Source organism: Anolis sagrei, chromosome 1, assembly GCF_037176765.1.
Source record: "Anolis sagrei isolate rAnoSag1 chromosome 1, rAnoSag1.mat, whole genome shotgun sequence".
Lineage (NCBI taxonomy): Eukaryota > Metazoa > Chordata > Lepidosauria > Squamata > Dactyloidae > Anolis > Anolis sagrei.
Window position 1 is genome coordinate 270,557,588 of NC_090021.1, and position 7,014 is coordinate 270,564,601.

General features: G+C 42.3%; 1 non-coding gene across 1 annotated transcript; it reads left to right on the top strand.

The window, feature by feature from the left end:
- The first annotated feature begins 6,277 nt into the window (after nucleotides 1-6,277).
- LOC132762241 (U6 spliceosomal RNA) lies at nucleotides 6,278-6,382 on the top strand. Its single transcript, XR_009630133.2, has one exon. It is a non-coding gene; the product is annotated as a U6 spliceosomal RNA (small nuclear RNA).
- Nucleotides 6,383-7,014: the final 632 nt, after the last annotated feature.

Genomic DNA, 7,014 nt, shown 5'->3' on the forward strand with positions numbered 1-7,014 from the left:
GTCCCTCGTCCCCACCAGGCACACTTGCGAGGCCGGTGGGACTGAGAGCAGGGCCTCTCCAGATGATCTTAATAATCTTGATGGTTCGTAGGGAAGAATATGTTCGGAGAGGTAAACAGGGTCGTTTAGGGCTTTATAGGTCAACACCAGCACTTTGAATTGTGCTCGGAAGCTAATTGGCAGCCAGTGGAGCTGGCGTAACAGCAGAGTGGTGTGCTCCCTGTACCCAGCCCCCGTTAGTAATCTGGCTGCCACGCGTTGGACTTGCTGCAGCTTCCAGGCAGTCTTCAAAGGCAACCCCACGTAGAGAGCATTGCAGTAGTCTAAGCGGGATGTAACCAAAGCGTGTACTACCGTGGCCAAGTCAGCCCTCCCAAGGTACGGACGCAGCTGGCACACAAGTTTTAATTTTGCGAATGCTCCCCTGACCACCGCTGAAACCTGGGGTCCCAGGCTCAGCAATGAATCCAGGAGAACTCCCAGAATGCGTACCTGAGCTTTCAGGGGGAGTGTGACCCCGTCCAGCACAGGCTGTAACCCCGTACCCTCTTCGGTCTTACGACTGACCAGGAGTACCTCTGTCTTGTCTGGATTTAGTTTCAATCTGTTGTCCCTCATCCAGTCCGAGACAGCGGCCAAGCACCGGTTCATGACCTGAACAGCCTCCTTAGTGGTAGGTGGAAATGAGTGATAGAGTTGGACGTCATCTGTGTACAGATGACATCGCACCCCAAAACTCCGGATGATCTCTCCCAACGGCTTCATGTATATGTTAAACAACATAGGGGACAGTATTGAGCCCTGCGGGACTCCACAGTGCAATGGCCGAGGAGTCGAGCAGGAGTCCCCTAGTGACACCTTCTGGGAGCGACCCTCGAGAAAGGACCAGAGCCACTGCAAGGCAGTACCCCCAAGACCCATTCCCGTGAGGCATCCCAGAAGGATACTCTGGTCGACGGTATCAAAGGCCAAAGAGAGGTCCAGCAGAACCAACAGGGACACACTCCTCCTGTCCAGTTCCCGGCGCAGATCATCAACTAAGGCGACCAAGGCTGTCTCAGTACCATGTCCCGGCCTAAAGCCAGACTGTGACGGATCTAGATAGTCCGTGTCCACCAGGAATTCCTGGAGTTGCGAGGCCACCACACGTTCCAGGACTTTGCCCAAGTAGGGGAGATTGGAGACTGGCCGAAAGTTGACGAATTGAGTGGGGTCTAGTGATGGTTTTTCAACAGCGGTTTGATGACAGCTTGTTTTAAGCTGGCTGGAATCTTGCCTTCCCGAAGGGAGGCATTAACCACCACCTTTACCCACTCTGCCAAACCCCCTCTGGCTTCTTTTACCAGCCAGGAAGGGCAGAGGTCTAGGATGCATGTGGTAGGTCTCGCCTCTCCCAGAACCCTGATGACCTCATCGAGTTGAACAGATTGAAACAAATCCAATAAAATTGGACAAGCAGATGCTTGAGTTACATCCTCAGAGACTGCAGTTAATGTGGTGTCAAAGCCCGCACGGATCAAAGTGACTTTGTCCGCAAAGAACTGAGCAAATGCTTCACAGCGCGCTGCCGAGTCGTCAGGGGACCCACTCGAGGTGGGATTCAACAACCCTCTGACTACTCGGAACAGCTCTGCCGGACGGTTCCTTGCGGACGCAATATTGGCCGAGTAGCCTTGGTAAAAAGTCTGCTGTAAGGACCAGAGGCACTGTGGGCTACTGCTCTGAAAGACATTCAAGCGACAGAGCTGCTCATGGTGCAGGTGACCTGTGGAAGGCCAGTGATGAGGGAAATGGCAGGCCACAAGTTGTGGCATTTATTTCAGTAAGAGAAGCCTTGGACTGACTTTAGGGTGCTGGCTCAGCAAGTGGGCTGGAATGATGAGCCTTTGCGGGGACAGTTTATTGAGGGTCTGAACATGGAGATGCATGCTCAAAATTGTATAGATAGGTTGGATGTATTCCACCCTGTGGACTGAAGAATGGGTAACTAGTTTTGTGAATACTTTAGAGGTACACATGTTTATAATCACACTTTTCAAAGGTGCAGGCTTTTGTCATATCAATGTGCAGCTCTCTATTCACGTGAAGATTCTGGAGCAAAATTAAATCCAGCCACAGACACAGTAGAAGTTGTGGATTATGTGAAGTATATTAAAATAACTGACAGAGCAGATTCATCAAATACTGCTAGTCCTAGCAGAGGACAACCCACTGCTTTGAAAAGTTTTGAAAAATCTTCATTCCTGTTTTGTTGCATATTTTAGGCTGCAATCCTATACATACTTACCTGGAAGTAAACCCCATAGAATTCACTTGAGAAGCCATATACAGGATTATGCTGTTAATCCTTAGTTGAATGGAGGCATCTCTTAATACTATGAACAGGTATATGGATTTCCACATTTCTGAGGTTTAGGTACTGCAAGTGAGATGTGTGCTAAATACATATTAAAAAGACATCACTGTAGGCACGGCTAACGAATCAATATGACAGTTATCTCATGTCTTGGAGAAAAGAAATAATCATCACCAATTCAGAAGCTAAGCACATACCATCCCTTTTAATCCCCTTGGACAAGCTTGAATTTTTGAAACACCTGATAGCAAAGCAAAATGTTCTTTGAATATCTTCATCAAGATTTTTTTTAATGTTGTTGTTCATGGCTGTTGAAAATGTAATTATACATTCAACTGACAGCTGGTTTTCAATGCTTGGAGCAGCATTCTTAGTCCTTTCTCCCTTTTTCTTACAAAAAAATTAATCAGAATTATCAGCCTTTTTATTATTCTTGCAAAGCTATTTCATTGCCCTTCATTGCCTAACCTATAAATTAAACTTTACAAAAGTTTTGTGCCTGTATGGAAGTGTGTGAGAAGAACAACTAAGAACTTCATGTTGGTAAAGTGGGACACAAAGCTATGCATCAAATATCAGACTAATGAACTCAGTGAAAGTAGATTTCACAATTAATTAATCTGTCTTTTCCACAGGGAACACTAAAAAGCATAACAGTCTTGGAGGAAAAAATATGAGTAAGGACAAAAAGATGTGGAAAACCACAGTTGTTGGATAGACAGGTGGATTCCAGGTTTCAGTTTCAACTTTCAGTACTGTAGCTAGGACAAGATTGCAGGGTACCATCAACTAATATTTACTGATGACATTAGAAATAATGGTTTGTTACATGAATGTTCATTGTCTGTTTCATAGAATCATAGAATCAAAGAGTTGGAAGAGACCTCATGGGCCATCCAGTCCAACCCCCTGCCAAGAAGCAGCAATATTGCATTCAAATCACCCCTGACAGATGGCCATTCAGCCTCTGTTTAAAAGCTTCCAAAGATGGAGCCTCCACCACACTCCTGGGCAGAGAGTTCCACTGCTGAACGGCTCTCACAGTCAGGAAGTTCTTCCTCATGTTCAGATGGAATCTCCTTTCTTGTAGTTTCATTTGTAATAAATGAAAAGATGCATGTATTCTATGGGAAGCCACAATTATATGTCTGTCATCAGGATAGTTTGGTAATCTTTGTTGCTCAGGATTCAAAAAGAATCCTTAATCCATAATTTAGTTTCCATGAGAAAGTGTTATTTTTTCTCATATCTGCAGTCTAGTTCTAGTATGCTTTCATGGAGACTTAATAGCCCTGTTTTAATTTGCTTATGTGAGAACAGCTTCGACTTCATGGGGCCCTGTCACACTACACAATTATAGCATCATGATCATATTTTAGATGGTGTGGCTGGCTTTAATTGAATTTTAGGATTTGCAGTTCAGTCATCCCTACACTCTCATGGAGATTATGGCAGTAACTCCCATGCAAAAGGTAAAAAATTCTCTGGGAGGAATGGAGTGGTACCACTGTGGTCCCCAGGAGGTGGAGACTACTTACCATAAGCCCAGAGGGAAGAGGAGGAGCCACCCCTTTGGACCATTTCACTGGCACCTTTTCTTTTTCCTGCATGCCATGTGTATCTGTTTTACCCAGGCATAGGAAGGGAGATATTGAGTGGAACAGAAACCAAGCAGAGGAACCAAGTGCATATGTGCCTGCAATGTTACTTACCCTATAGATCCAGTTTATCCTCTTTCTGTGTGCTGTGTATTTCTTTTTCCCTCAAAAGATCCCTTCCTTTGAACAGGTGAAAAAGATGTTCATGGCACACAGGAAGAGGCAGATGAGCCAGATGTGCAGCTCAGGGAGCTGGCTCCTCTTCGTCCTGCATGCTATGAATGTCTGTTTGGCCTGGGCAAAGGAAGGGAGTACTCACTGAAACAAAAACACATGGTACACTTACCTCTTGAACTGCTCACTCGCTCACCTCTTGAGGACAGGAACATTCACAGGGCAGCCTCAACTTCTGGAAGTGAGGGTGTTGGTACAAAATCAGGAATAATCAAAACAATGGGTGTGAAACTCATGAAAGTGAGCAGATTACTCTACTGGTGTACTTAGAATTATTAGACAGAGAGCTACCCTAGTGCCTCACAAAATGACAGATCCCAAGATTATATAGGATGCAGAAATGGGACTTAGAGCAAAATCATAGTGCTATAATTTTATAGTGTGAAAGTGTCCCTGGTAACCACAAGTACATAATATGTTGCAGTTCCACACAATGATTTGAGTAGGTGGTGATGGTTTGGACTCCTTGACTTGGAAATACTTTTCAATTACCTCTTCCAGACTGATAGCACAGAGTGCTGCTATTACTCCAGTTTCATTTAGTGAAAATCACTTGGTAGAAAATTATTGAACTTCTTAAATGTGACCATTGAAGTGTGGGTGATATTTTTCCCTCACATGAAAAACAAAGGGTACAAATTTCATGAAGCAATCTGAACAAGTGAAAACACCACAATAACTTCTACCAGGAGTTAAGAAACTTACAATGGTGAATATCTGACCTACATTCATCAAGACAATTCTGAAAGGAAATATTTGCAGATAATGAGATGTTCACTGGCATTTATTTCCAGATGTATACAACCTGGAAACACACCAACTGAGGAATTATGGGCACATCTACACTGACACTTAGGTTGGGATGATCCAGGGTGTTAGATGATGAATCAGTCCTGAGATGTGTCCCCACAAGAACTCCCCCAGCCATCACAGAGGCAGAAGAGATCCCCACCACCTAACACTGCCAAACATCTATGATTTTCTACATGGTGAAAAAAAAACCCTCTTGTAAACGCCCAGAGTGGAATTATAGTTGGAGAATTTTTTAAAAACCCTTGCTGAGCTCTTATTTTGCTCATTGACATTCCCTAGACCTTTGGATGTGTATGGGTTCTAAAAGCTATTCAAGGTTTTCAATTCAGCAAATACATTTTAACATCAAGTACTATCACCTTAGGAATGTCCCATAACCAAAATGGGGATTCTAAACAGGCACTTTAAAAACAAAAGGAATAATAGGTGGTGCAACATGCTTTTGAGCCTGCATCAGGAAAAGGTTGGAATATAAGACAGATAAATAGAAATCTGCTTCTATAGAGCTATATGTACATGCACCTCCTTTAACCTGGGAAAACATTTTGTGCTCTGGGAGTTTTTGCTAAGAGCTTCAGGCAGCATATTTCATGCTTCTAAATGGTTTAGATGACATCATCATAAGTTGTTATTTCCAGTTTCCTAAAGTCCATAATGTAAAGAGGCTTATGAGATTACAGCTCTAAGCGTATAACAAGAATGGGTTAAATCTCAGTTTTTCATTCTCATTACCATCATTGCCACAAGATGGGATTAATGCTGTGCCATTTTTCTGCTTTCCTTAAGCCCATCATTATGAGGATGAAGATGACAGTGTAGCATGTTACTGATCCATTGGAGCTATATTGTTGTACATTGTCCCCCCCTTGTTCTTGCTGCGGAGAGAGATGAAGGACTACTGTCACCCAAAATCTGTACTATTTAAATAGCTTGTACTAACACAGACTTGGACAAGACAAAAACCAACTGCAGTTTTTCCAACTTTCTGTCAAGTTCCAGTAGCATCTCTATGAGTTTATCTTCTTTGTAGGCAGAAGAGCTTGAGATTGATGGTGTATTTGTACCAATTACTTGTTTAGAATTGTAGAAAAAAACAGCAGAGTGAGTAGGGATGAATGAATGTGACAATTTTGCTTTTTCCGTGCTTTTGAGACCATACAATCAACCTTCCTTATTCACAGTTTCTGAACCCATAGATTCCACCATCCACAGCTTGACTTTTTTTAATCCAAAAAGCAAAGCTTGTTTTGTTTTGCCATTTTATATAAGAGCTGCTTCAGTAACATATACTAAAAATACTTAAATTGGAATGACACAGAGAATATTAACATGGGCCCTGCTCAAGAATGGAATGCAATTTTGTGAAGCATTCCATATTTTGCATGAACATGAACCTTTATATAAGAGACATCATTTTATTATGCCATTATATTTAATGGGTCTTGAGCAACCATGGATGTGTTTCCTGGAACCTATTCCAGTGGATACTGAGGGCATTGTATTTCTTTGCAACATGTTTACTGAGAGATCTGTTTCTGTCCTTACCAAAAAATAATTCCAGATGTTGATATATTCTTAGCCTCTTCCTTAAAATGAATCAAATAAAATTTTGTCTGTAGTACTTTGAGAGATGCACACACCATACTTTTCTGCCTTATATCTGTTAAAAAGAAGAGCCTCTAAAAAGCTGACAACTCTAATTTAGCATTAACATGGTTGAGTATACAGGGATTCAAACCTAGGCTTTCAAGAATTAAGCAACTATTCATTTTCACTGTTTGAAGCAATTTGGGGATCTTGACACAGTTCTATGTGTTAAAAAATAAACCTAATTCATCACTCTTCTCTAATACTGAAAGCAGAGTCACTCACATAATAGATAGTTGTCTACCAATTTCAGGAACATAAAACATCTGGTGTAGCCCTCTTCAGGTAGCACACCAATTTTGTCAACTCTGGCAAATTTCCATCCTTTCTTCTTTAATCTCTTTACTAAACACACAGTTTATTCTT